The 13400-nt window shown below is 38.7% G+C and overlaps 1 protein-coding gene across 1 annotated transcript in view; it reads left to right on the top strand.

The window, feature by feature from the left end:
- The first annotated feature begins 7165 nt into the window (after positions 1–7165).
- Positions 7166–13400, top strand: part of lypd6 (LY6/PLAUR domain containing 6) — a 36551-nt gene continuing 30316 nt past the window's right edge. The window contains exon 1 of the mRNA XM_040148930.1: positions 7166–7244. The gene's annotated coding sequence lies outside the window, so the exon portion shown is untranslated. The remainder of the gene's footprint in view (positions 7245–13400) is intronic.

Here is a 13400-nt window from a genome sequence, read left to right on the forward strand (position 1 = left end):
GCCTGATGACCTGAGATCTGCTGCAGCTGTGCCTTTTTTTTAAAAGCAGTCTTAAAACATTACTGTGTGTGTGTGTGTGTGTGTGTGTGTGTGTGCGTGTCCGCGTGCACGCATGTATCTTTGTGTGCGCTTTGTGAGTAAAAAGTAATCGTATTCATGTGGAGTATTTATACTCTATACGTGCTTTCTATCTCATATGTTTAATGTTTTCCATGTTTTACAGTAAAATGCACTGAGTTAACTTGAATAAATATTAAACCTAACAATTCAACATAATTAATTAACTTGAATTGACTTGACTCTGTGGAACAGAGGTTTTGGCATAGAGATAGCATTTTCTTGCTTTTTGAGAATTGTTACTGTCAAAATAATAGTTCATGTCATCTGACCAAACTGTGATGAATTTATATCCAACTCATGAAGCTTTGCATTAGTTACTGCGAACTCAGTTTCAAGGGGCCAATTATTTCTTTCCTTCCCCACTCTTCACCTCTTGGGTCTCCATTATTATTATTTTTTTAAAATGCAGCAACATGCTCCATAAGAGTTGCTATATCTGCTTTACCTTTATTTCATGCTGATGATGGCCAGACTGTTTGGAGCTGACAGAAGGGATATGGTAACTCAGAGGACCACTCTTTACAACTGTGATGAGCAGAAAAGCATTTCAGAATGCATAACATGTCCAGGCTGCAGCGGGCACAGGCTCACCAAAACTGGACAGCTCAAACCTTGTCCGATTAATCTGGATTTTTGCTAAGGCAAGCAGATGGTACGGTCAGAATCTGGTGTCAACGGCATGTCTCCATGGCGCCACAGCCTGCCTTGTGTCAACAATCCAGGCTGGTGGATTATTGTTGCTGACGATGTGCATCCCATTATGGCCACAATTTACCATCTTCCAATGGCTACTTCCAGCATGATAATGCAGCATATCACGAAGCAAAAGTCCTCCAGTCTCAAACTGGTTTCATGGACATGGCAATGAGTACAGTGAACTTCAGTAGCCTCCCTGGTCACCAGATCTGACTCCAATAGAGCATATTACGTATTTGGCTGTGGATAGCCAACAATAACCTTTCAAGTAGTAGATGGAGTTTGCTAAGAGAAATTTTCTCTTTCTGGGAGGAATTGTACAGCATTAACATCATATGTACATACTGCATTGTATTTCAGAATAAGGTGTTACCTTGTCCTTCTTCCCCTTCTTCAGCCACAAACTCAGCGATGTCTGATGAGGAAAAAACATGAGCAGTCAGACAATGGAACAGGTTGGAAACACTATCTTTGTATATAGGACATTGTATGAGCTGACATATGGCATGTTGAGAAAGTGTGTCCATATTTTTGATGTATATTCTATCTCACACTCACAGCACAGATCAGAATGGTTTGTTGAGAACCATAACACCCATGTGTGATTCAGTGAGTGGAACCATCAGCTTTCTTGTACAATGAAGCCACAACAGAGTGTTGAAGGTACTGCTGTCAAAAGGTGCTGTCAGCCAAATCAGTAACTACTAAGTTCTGTTTCCAACCAGTATGCAGTCCACTGTAGACAACACAGGCTAGTAACCTTTCAGTAACATGAGAGCTGTGAAAATGGTGTTTGGTTCAGCACATTGCACAGAAGAATCTTTTTTGCTTTTGGGAGGATATACTTCATATATAATTTCTCTGTAAGTAGTATACTCTGCAGTTTCTGTGTTTTAGTTTATTTTAATGACTATACAATTGTTTGAAGATATAAGAAACATTTATTTGACTACATGTCTCCTGTGTCTGTGTGTGTTTTCGCATCTGACTGTGTTGACTGAGCAACAGCCAATCAAGGATTAACATTCCACTCCAAGGATAGAGTCACCGTGCTAATTGGCTGCAATGTTTAAGAGAGACTTTGCTTTTTCTTTTTTTGCGATTTTATCCGTTTAAAACTGGTTAAGCCTGAGCTTCAAAGAGAGGCAAAAACCCAGTAAGTCCTTTAACAAGGAAAGGGATTCACCTGGATCCTGACTGCTGATCACAGATGGTCTAAAGCAACTCAGACCATCCTGCATGCAAAAAAACCTCTTTTGGAGCAGGAGGAACATTTTTTTAAGCACAGTTGCTGATAGGTAAACTGCCCCCTCCAGCACAATGACTTTCAGCCTCTCTCACTACATGCCACCCTTAAACTAATCTGCAGACTGTTTATGTATGCAGAGAACTGTTCTAGAGCTTAAATGCTCCTTAAATTTTGTCTGTACATTAAACTCAAACCAGGATTTGATGTTTCCATAAATTCAAGTGTTGTCCAATTAACGTCCAGCATAAGTCAAAGTTTGTGTATTTTGTTTGTGTAGTTTCTTCTGTTTTTCCATCTATATCCTTTTTTTTTTCAAAGCCTGTCATGTGTTCCCTGCCAATGTGTCAGGTGCTCAGTGCTACCTCTCCCCCTCCCTGTGGAAACCAAAGGCTGGCATGACTCTAAAACTGATCCTAGTCACAAGACAGATGGCCTCTGTCTCTGGTAGTCTGTAGGAGGTGGTATGTTTTGGCCTCTTTTGGCTTTTGTTCTTGTTTGTTTTACCCAAGATGAGTCTGTCTGGGAAGCTCATTAAAACATGAAAGTCTTATACTCAGCAGTTTACTCTCTCCTGTTTTCAGGCCATTTCAGTTACCTTATTCTGTCATGATATGAAGAGAAGTCACAGTTCCTCATAATTACTATATCAATTTTACATGAGAATGTGTTCTGACCATCATGGCACTTTCTGTGATCATAACTGATACAGAGTGTGCTTCTAGCTGTTTCAATAGATTAATGGCAGCTCATCATCTGCTTCAGGTAAAATAAGTCCATAGTTAAATCATTCAGTACAACTTTGACCTGAAGACAATATGATTATCATATGAATTATTAATTCCCTATAATGTAAATCAAAGATGAAGAATATTTGCATTCAAATAACCCAAAGGTAATATGCGGTTATCTTGAGTACACAAGACCCATATCCTTTCAAGTCATTTGTCTAATGGGAACAAGTAATTTAAAAGTGTGTGCAAATTTGAGACAGCAGTCTAACCAGATATTAAGACCCAAAAGCTGTGTTTCAAAAATGTATGGGTCTGCATGGGTGTGGTCATTTCGCTTTAGGTGACGGTGATACGATGAAATATGATCCAAGCAGTTTATGACAGTTGACAGGTAATGTTATATACTGCACTGTGGTTTATAACATAAGACAGGGTATTACAACTATGGAATGTTATTACAATGACAATCATTTCATCTTTCATCACAACAATAGTTAACAGTAGAAATTGCCTTGTTCCAACAAGGTAATACCTTTTGTGCAAACTGATCAGTGTCAATACTTTTATATGGCCCAGATACTTATCCAATGGCCCAGAGACTTAAGTGATAGACAGAAGAAAATGCAATGTTGATGGTTAATATAGCTATGATTATGGTTACAGAAAGCAACATGATTTTCACAACTTTTTAATCCTTCAAGTGACATTATTGAAGTGTTAAAAAGAAATTGTGATACTCCATCAGCTATTGTGAATTATATTACATCATATTGATACATATATTAAAATCAATTAAGATGGCATACTGTATAGCACCTGTTATCAAACATTGTGTATGCATTATAATGTGTAAGGGAAAATATCTATAATACATTATACATATGGGCTTAATAGAAAGCGTTATCCAAGTTGCCCACAGGCTGAACTTATTCATATCACATCAGCGAAATATACAAGTAAAGAAAGATTACAGATAAGGCTACTGTTGGCTACCACAACCACAACAATTAGGAGCACCGAAACAATGGCTTCCAACACAAGAGAGCTGTGGCTATGTCAGAGTAATTGACATGTATGTGAGATCAGCCTCTGCCTGTCCTTCAATGCGCGTGAAGAAGAAAAAACTGGCAATAAAATTAATTGACAGCGAGTTCCATCCTTTCCTTTTCCTTTCATTCGGACATGCTGCACAGATCAAAAAGAGTGAAAGATGAAGCAAAAGTGTATCGTTCAGTGTTTAGGATACAGAGTGCTTCATTTAACCCTAATGTGCTCTACCTGTTAAAGCAATGATAAATGATGGTGGTGGTGGTGAGGTGTCAGCCTCCTCTGCCCAGATCCTTGTAAATACTGTAACACTCACATGCGAGCACAACATTGTGAAGGCTGCAGGACCATGTCAGCATAACCACACATACAGAGTGCCTTTATACTCAGTTGATCTTATTGTAAAATCACTTTTTTCTCTAAACTCAAAACCAACGTTCTACATATCTGCTATTCTACAGCAGTATTAGTTTTTCTTCCATTTTTGTTGTTCCTGTTTAATTAAATATACAGTAAGGAATTACCTTATGAACATGTTCTAGGAGTCCCCCTTCAAATAGTCAGAAAGTCGGAAAATGCACTCAGATCCCACCATTAAGTGAAGCTCGGGGGCCTCAATCTGTCTTGACTGTACAATTGCAGTGTTAATGTCCACAGCCATGTGAATGGGCCTCTGTGTGAGGTCCAGTCCTTCTAACTATACCCATTGTCTCCTTTGATTGACAGCTAGGCTACTGATAAAGCCTCGAGGACCAAGGCTTTATCAGTAGCCTAGCTGTCAAAATTTAACCCTGTCACAAACCTCTTGACCCTCAATGGGCAGGCTTGGTCCATTTTTTTTTTTGTTTTTTTTTTTGTTGCTTTTAAAAAAAATAAAAAGTCTGTTTGCCCTGGATACACTTAAACAACAAGATGGAATTTTAAGATTTACACACGCTGGAGGCTGTTTTGGTAAAGCTCCATTCTGTGGGGAGAAAAATGCCATTTTGGTCTGGGCGGAGGGCTGAAATGGATAGATAAAGATGCATTTACAAATTTAGCTAGCCTGATGTTGGCAAAATTTTAATGTCATGGTTCCCACAATTCAAATCCCACAATTCAATTCAAAGTGTCTATGAGCAAGATACTGAACCTCACATTACTCTGAATAGATAGGCCAGGGCCTTTCACATCAGCTTCATCACCATCAGCATGTGTCTGAATGGGTATGAGAAGCACCGAAAACTGGAAAGGGATTCTCTAAGAGAGAAAAGTAGTGTGTAAGTAAAGTCTGTTTACCATCAACTCATCAGGAAGCAGCAGTGTCACTACTTTGTGAACACATTGGCTTTGCATTGCATTCTTGATTAAGACTACTGTTGGTAGAGAAATGTTCTGTATGTCTTGTACAACTGACTTACAATTGATTTCCGTCTATGCAGTGATTTAGTGTTAATGAAATTAGACACTTCTTTGACACCCATAAAGCTTAGTCAAGATGTTTGAAACAAACTAATTTTTGAGATCATTGTAGTGGCTCACAACTTGACAGAGCCGAGAAAATATTCAGGGGTTTATGGATTGATTAAGGGGAGGGGATTGTCAGAATTCCCACCTATGTCTCTATTTGTGAATAAGATGTCTTTATCCACACTGTCAGCATGAGTGTACAGTGCTATAAACCAAAAATGTTGATAAGATGAGTGTGTGATGTGTGGTTAGCATGAAACAACAAAGACCCAGCTGCTAAAGAAAGCAGCTAAATAAAACAAGTTAACCACATCAACTACATAAAGTGATTTACAGTATATGACCGCTTTCTTTCCGTTCCCCCTGGTGGTCAGGAGGGTTGCTTTGGATTTGAATTATAGAAATGTTTGAGTACATAAACGTAAGCAAAATGTGTTTTATGAAATTATATATTTATACAATAATAATATATTACGACACTATAATTATGCTAAGTTTGTGTTTCTGTTAAATTGAGCCTTTAAGTTCCACTGTAATTACTAAAGAACATATATCTCTGTGGTAATTAGGCCGACATTGTTTGACTGTGAACAGGTCAGTCAGTTTTTGTTTGTATTGAATAGCACAGGGACATTATGCTAATCCTATCCTGGACACAGTGGGCAGCACCTGCTCTCCCTCTCTCATCTCCATCACCTTCTCGCTTTCTTTTCCCCTCAGTCTCCTTATCTTCTCCTGTATCTCTTCCCTTCCCAGAGCTGATCGTTGATTGATGCAGTCTTTTCATTTTCATCTGTGCCAGTTAAGAAAGTAAACACAGGGTCAACTGATATTTACACTAGCAAATGTTACTGGCCTCTGCTAGGATAATATTATAATGAATATATAAATATACAGGGGTACCTCAGTTAAAAATGCATTTCCACCCTTTACATAAACTGTTTTGAAAGAAAAGCATTTCATCTTTTGTTGAAAGTTTATCAGTCTGGCATTGGATGGAATTAATGTTAGCTAGCAGCTAGCTAGCTCTTACACAGGAGATATTTGCTGTGGATATCCACTGCCTAATGATTCTGGTGAATAGCTGAGGTTTGGTCTTGTGCCACCATAAGGTCAAGCCCAAGCCTCTGCTTGCCATCTTGATCATGTGCTGCAACTTATCTTGGTCTTCGTTCTGCATGTTACCAAATACACAAATCAGGCCAAAGGACAGGCTGCTCCGAGGGACAGCCTTGTATAAAAGCTGAAAGACATAAACTTCAACATTAAAACTGTTTAATTTTTGTAAGAAGAACATTCGCTGTAGCAGTTTTTTGACCTTCATAGTAGCATATTCACTGAACTTCAGCTGGTCATCAATTTCTATCCCTAAATGTTTATAATTGTTAACTCTTTCAAACAGTGTATTGTTGACAATGTTGAGTGTTGATATTTGTCATTGTATTGTTATTTCGCAGCTGAGTGAGTTAAATGGGTTTCAGATGTGTTTCAGTAACACTTTCAAATGTTGCTAGTACAAAGTATTGTTTAAGGTACATGATTAATGGGTGGATGCAATTCATTTCTAGCATAATGTATTAGTGTCGTTTGATAAACGTGCTATACCTTACAAATGATTATTATTAACTCTTGATGTCTTCTCCTTCCTTATTTCAGCAGCTCCTTCATCAGACCGGGAGATACGGCCGGCAGACCCACCGCCCACCGGAACGTCCCGGCCAATGAGAATCGGGCTGAGCGACGACCTCTGATAGGCGCGTGGACACTTCACCCTGTCTCCTGCCGTCAATGGAAAAAGCGTTTTCTTCTGTGTGTGAGTGTGACCGAGCCGATCCGCCAATGGGACAATAATCCTGAGAGGTAACAAACAAGAGGAGTGGACGCCGGAGGAGACTTTTCTACACCGCCTCGGGATCCTGAGCGAGTCTGACAGCTGTAACCTCTCTGTTAATGTAAGTGCTTTCATTTCAGCTCCAGTCACAGCACGATCAGGGATCAACACGGATTATGAAGGACAACCTCTGTGGACAATGGTCAAATAGATACCACTTCTAAAATCGTTTGTGTTCAAACACCCAGAGCAGCGAGGGAAGCCGCTCTTTGTCGCACTTTGACCCCCTCTGCAGCTCCATCAAATCATGATCGAGCTCACAACAGTGAAAAAATGATTTAGTGGCAGCTATGATAAAAAAATCTAACATAAAACTTTTTCATTCTTTTTCTTTCTTTCTTTCTTTCTTTCTTTCTTTCTTTCTTTCTTGTCAGAAAAAACTCAAAGGATTTAAAAGCTTCCTTTTTTTAACCCCATCATAAGATAGTAAAATAGATTTTCATTTTGACAAGGCCTCATGGAGAAATAGGGGTTCGCATTATACATATTGATCATGAATCTCTCACTAACTTTATAAAATATCACTCATAATCTGCCTGTGTTTAGTTGTACTTAGTTAATGATGTGTAATGTAAGAGACGGATGTTGATGTAGATCTGCTCCTGTCAGCTGGCTCTGTTAGAAATGTTGAAATTCATTTCAGTCACCTTAGGCTCTGTACAGCTCAAAGTAAAAAATAAAATATTTGTGTACTTTCTGAAACAATTAATTGATTGGTCAATTGACAGAAACTTAACAACAGTTCTGTTTTCTTGGTCTTATGTCATTATAAATGGAATCTTTTTGGGTTTTAGACTGTTGATAAGACAAAACAGTACATGTAAAGATGCCACTTTGGACTTTAGGAAATAATTTAACATTTCTTTTGATGTGGTAGAATAAATGTAATCCAAGAAGTAATCATATAATCAACAGGTTAAAAAAAAAGAGCGGGATTAAAATACCACAAGTTTAAATAATAAATAGTAAATTGACTTAGCAATATGATGACATATACCAGGAGGCCATATCCATGTGTCTGCTATCTATGAATAACAACATTAATAATAATAATAATGATAATAATGATCCTCGTCATCATAATCATTTTCATTTACTCTGTTATCCTGGATTAATAAATTGAAAAATGTAAACTTTTGAGTTGTATATAGTAATGTATAATTCTTTAAATAAAAACATCAATACACTAATCAAAAAACATTAAGCTGAAATAAAATTCTGAAATTGCATGTGAAGTTTTTTCAGATCACTTCCTAAAAACTATGAGATGATGCAGTAGATTAATAATACAGAACAGCTTTGTAGATCATCATTTACACTTTAATATTTTATATGATATAATATACACTCTCAATAAAATCCAACCAAAAGTGACAAAAATGTACATAAGTTAAACAGTACACTCTGAAGTATCTTTAAACTTTTGACCTTTAAATTGAATTAAATGTAATTTTATCAATTTATGAATTTACAATTAACATTTTTTTTCAAAACCTCAGCTAATATTGGATAAGGTTTATTATCATCAGGCTTTAGCTGAGGCTCAGATTGAATGGTACATAATAACAAAGAACATTTTTTTCATCATGAATGCTGAACTATAAAAGTGGTGTCAGACTGTTTTAATCGAATTATTACTGAATTTACTAAATCAAAAATGTATCAATAAAATTTCAAATACACATGATTTTTAGAGTATGTGTATGTGTATGTGTGCGTGCGTGCGTGTGTGAGCTGCATGCTGTGCTGTGCCAGCAACAGACCTCACTTCTGAACCTTGTGCCTGGTTTGAAGATGAGAATCCCAGTAGCTATAATTTGCTGTGAAGCGCATGTGTCATCTGGCCGCTGCTTGTCATCACGATGTGTCGGCCTTTGTATTTTTCCTTTGTATCAGCATCACAATATCTGCAGAAATTAGGTAAATGGACAGGAAAGAAGAAAGAGTTTCTGCAGGAAATCGTGCAGGTTCTGTTGGCAGCTCTGCTGTTGGTGGATGTCCGTGTCCAGCAGGCCCCCACTGCAGAGCCCCATCCAGCCAAATCTTGGTATTACCGATGGGTTGTCTTTAACGATTAATTCAGATAAAGCTGCGTGTTTCCTATGTACAGGATCAGGAAATGTGTTGATGTAGTGGGGCTGCAAGACAGTATGCTGTTTCACCTGTGGGGTTTACTGTCTGTCCTGAGCAAGGAACTTCATTAGTGAAGTGTATAATTGGTCAGATTCTTCCCCTTCCTCTTAAGTCAGATATGTCCTGTTTTAACTGTAATTTTCTCTTGTATTTTATTTTTTGTGTTAAGAAAAGGAAAAAATACACTATCACCAGACTTAATTTCACATGTCAAATTTCAGATAATACTGGCCTGGTTTTGGTGCAACAGTCCTAACCCTTTGGTGCTGAAATAATTGGCAAATTGATTCTTAAATTGCAGAAAATTCATTAATGTTCATTAATGAAAATTTCCATGGGCATAGATTTTGGTATGGACAGTATAGTTCATGGAAAAAAATGACAAAAAAAACTTCTAAATATGCCATTTTGAGGGACAGAAAAGAGTTTTTAGGGGTTTAATTCCTACTAGGAGAGGAATTTTTTAAAGTCATTTTTAAAGAAGAACTGAAGTGTAAGTAAAATGCTTGAATGCTGAAAAGAATGGTTCATCTTTAACTTTATGCCTTTTGGAGATCAGTTCAGCTTCTACTCACTTAACTATTCTAAGCAACAGAAATTTTGTCCAGGGATGTCCAAACTTTTTCATGCCACTGTAAATTGTATTAACATTGCAGCAGTGATGGATAGGGTTGTGTGCCACTGGCCCTGCTGTGTGATGGATGATGTCTGCAGCAGTGACAGTGGCGGGTCTGAAAAATGGTCTGTGGCCTGTGAAGGAAACTCTATATACCCTCATTAGTGCAGACACTTCCCATTATGGAGTTGTGCGATGGGGGAGACCCACATTTTTGACTGCGAGATTTTTAGATTATTTCATTTGCCTTTAAATAGTGGCACCTGATGAGCTGTACATAATCCTGTAGCTGTGGAATAATACTGCCTCAGGTGTATATAGTTATGTTTTGGGTGTGCATTATGATGGTGTATGTGCTGTACATGTGTTGTTCAACATTAGTTTAATTTTTTTTTATAATTGCATAAACACTGTAGCAATTTAAATGTGAGTTGTACTGTGTTTCAGGTGCACGTTTGTCAATGACCAGGATCTTGTCCTCACTTATGTTTTTGCTCCACAACCAACAATGAGAAGGATTTAAATGCCTACGTTATGATCTCATCACTCAACAGAGACATTAATAGAACAATCTCTCATAAATATGATATATTCCTTTAAGGTGGAAATTTTGTGCTACCAACCTTGATAACCTTGATGGATATCCTGCGTGGTGCACAACTCTTTTCTCACTCTGTAGCTAACATAACAAGCTATTATCTAACAGATGGATCCTGTTAGAGTCTTAATAGTTTAAAGGATCCAGCTGAATGCTGTGTCCATGTCTGTGCAGTGTGTGAGGTCTGTGTAGCAGTGTATCCTCAGTAACACACATCTGTCAGCAAAGTGATCCACATCTCTTCACACACACATAGGGGTGTGGTAATGGAACTGGCTGCTCCCATGGTTTCCTACAGGAGACTAGAGCTGCTGCTTAATTAGCAGTGTCACAGATAAAAAGCCTGGTAGTTTTCAGTGATTCCATATCAGTTTGAATGTAAAGTGTTTAAGGGCTAAATAAAAGGATGTGTGTTTAATCAGACATGTACCCAACACTTACTGTGACTGTGCATGTTCTACTTCTGCTCTTACTTTTTGGCAGACTGTCTGCCCTACTGAAAATGTTAGTGATACACCACCCAAAACCTGTCTTAAGCATCAATCATTTCAGTCTCTTTAGACTAAGATGTAGATTCCTTTTTTCACTCAGGAAGTAGCTTAAATTTCACATTATTTTTAAACACAAATACTGTTTTTATTTACTGATTCATTCTAATCATTTCCACTCTGCTGTTTTTTCTTCGTGTGTGTAAGCGCAATTGAAGTATTCAAATCACATAAATGGTTAACCACAAATTTTGGAATTTTAATTAATAATTAAAATTATCAGTAAAATTATAAGAGTCTAAATTTAGTTAGTAACAATGTCATAAAGGTAGTTGGAGTACTTTGTTGGCAGAGGATGGCTTTGGATAATATCACAGCAACAACAACAATCACACATGATAAATCCTTAGATTGTTGAGACATACAGACGTGTGTGTGTGTGTGTGTGTGTGTGTGTGTGTGTGTGTGTGTGTGTGTGTGTGTGTGTGTGTGTGTGTGTGTGGGGGGGGGTATGGGTGTGGGGTGTAAGAGAGAATAAGAGGAAGCAAAAAGCAACAGGTGTGAATCAGTGGGAGGGAATGAGAACGTGTGTGTGAGTGAGCAGAAAAAGGATTATGAGTCAGAGGAGGAAAACTAATGTTTTTATACTAATTGGCTCCTCACACTGACATCCCAGTGAGGAAGTGTAGATGTGTGCAGCACATTAGACAGATGTTGCATGCTCTTTCTCTTTTTCTATACTGAGTTGAAACAAACATCATAAATGAGCAAAGAGTTGGTCAAAGACCGGACCTAATTCAAGATCTGCCTCTCTGAGTGTCTTTACACCTGGACTCTGTTGTTATTTCCTGTTTTATTTTGAAATTACCTTTCTTTTGTGTCTATAGTTGTTCTACTTCCCGTCTCTAATTTTTATTGGTTCTGTGATTGTCTGCCCTGCCTTGATGTGTTTCACCTGTTCCCAATTACCCCTGCCTCCCTTGTGTATTTAAGTCTCTGTGTCATCTGTGTATGATCCATTGAGTTCCTTGTGTAAAGAATCCTGTCGTTTGTTCCTTCCTGTTTGCCTGTGACTCGCCTACCTGTTCATCCATCCCTCTACCTTTAAGCCTTGTTTTGTATATTAAAAGACCTTCAACATCTCAGCCTGTGTTGTATTGTACGTCGTTTGGGTCCTTTCCTTTGAGTTCCTGGCTACAATGTGACAGTACAAACTGACCGAAATATGTGCGCCTTTATTGAGAATGGAAAAGGAAGGACACTAGTTGGGGGTACAAAGAGGCCGCTTTAAGGATGGCACAAAAGGGAAGTGTTGTTTAAACCATCATTAAAAAGTTAATTGCCTGACTGGATTCAGCACTTCATGCGAGCTTTCAGCCTTCTCTCCAGCTGATTTAGCTCGGGTATGTGAACCTGCAGCCACCTGCATGTTCCTTCTCTCAAGTCAACCAGCCTCCTGTTGGATCCTGTTCTTGTGTTGGCTGACATCAAGCCTACTCCTGGTTCCCAGTCGGCAATCCGATCAACACCAGCTCCTGATCTCCAGCTGCCTGCGTCCTGCAGCTGCCGCATCCTGCCCTGCACCCTGGCTTGACCTGCAACTGAATCTTCTAGTACTGGCTGTCTCACCTGAGCTCCAGTCTATTCAGTGGTCTTCAGAACAGTCCTGCTTACAGCGCAGGCTTTCAAGTTGTCATCCAGAACGACTCCATTTGCCTGGTCATCCTCCACCTTTTGTTCTTGAGGGTACCAGCCTCCACTGACACCATTCCAGGAACACCTCCAGAGGGGACTTGCCGTCAGCTTACTGCTCGGTCTCCCTAGGGGACCCTGCATTGCCCTCTTTCTAGGCTTCCTAAGGGGATTTGCCTTCGTTGTCGACAAACATGGATTCACCCATGAGGGATCAATAAAGTTTTACATCTACTACTGCGCAGCCTAATGCGGAATGCAGAATAAACTGTCACAGTATGTATGAAGCAACAGGAAGGAGGACCCAAATGCAGACACAGAAGCTAATTTGTATACTCTTAGATCCGTGAATACTAAATAAGGCAAAGGTGTTTTAGGGGTTTAATTCATAGCAGGAGAGGAACTTTAAATTTCAGTGGTTAAGTGTTTGCTAATTTGTGAGGAGAAAATGCATCCCAAAGCAAATTAAGACATCAGGTCCTTTTTAAGGAAGAACTGAAGTTTTAGTAACAGCTGAGCTTAGCTAAGGAGGGGCACCAATGAAAATCTTGTCTAGGGTACCATGTCTAGAGCCAGCCCTGAGTTAAAGGCAACTACCTATGAGGCCTGTGTGCGCACCGTCATAATATCAGCACGCGATAATTTTTTTTCTCCTTCAGTTACTGGAAGAAAGTTGTCTCCTTCGACAAT

This window comes from Xiphias gladius, chromosome 16 (assembly GCF_016859285.1).
Source record: "Xiphias gladius isolate SHS-SW01 ecotype Sanya breed wild chromosome 16, ASM1685928v1, whole genome shotgun sequence".
Taxonomy (NCBI): Eukaryota; Metazoa; Chordata; class Actinopteri; order Istiophoriformes; family Xiphiidae; genus Xiphias; species Xiphias gladius.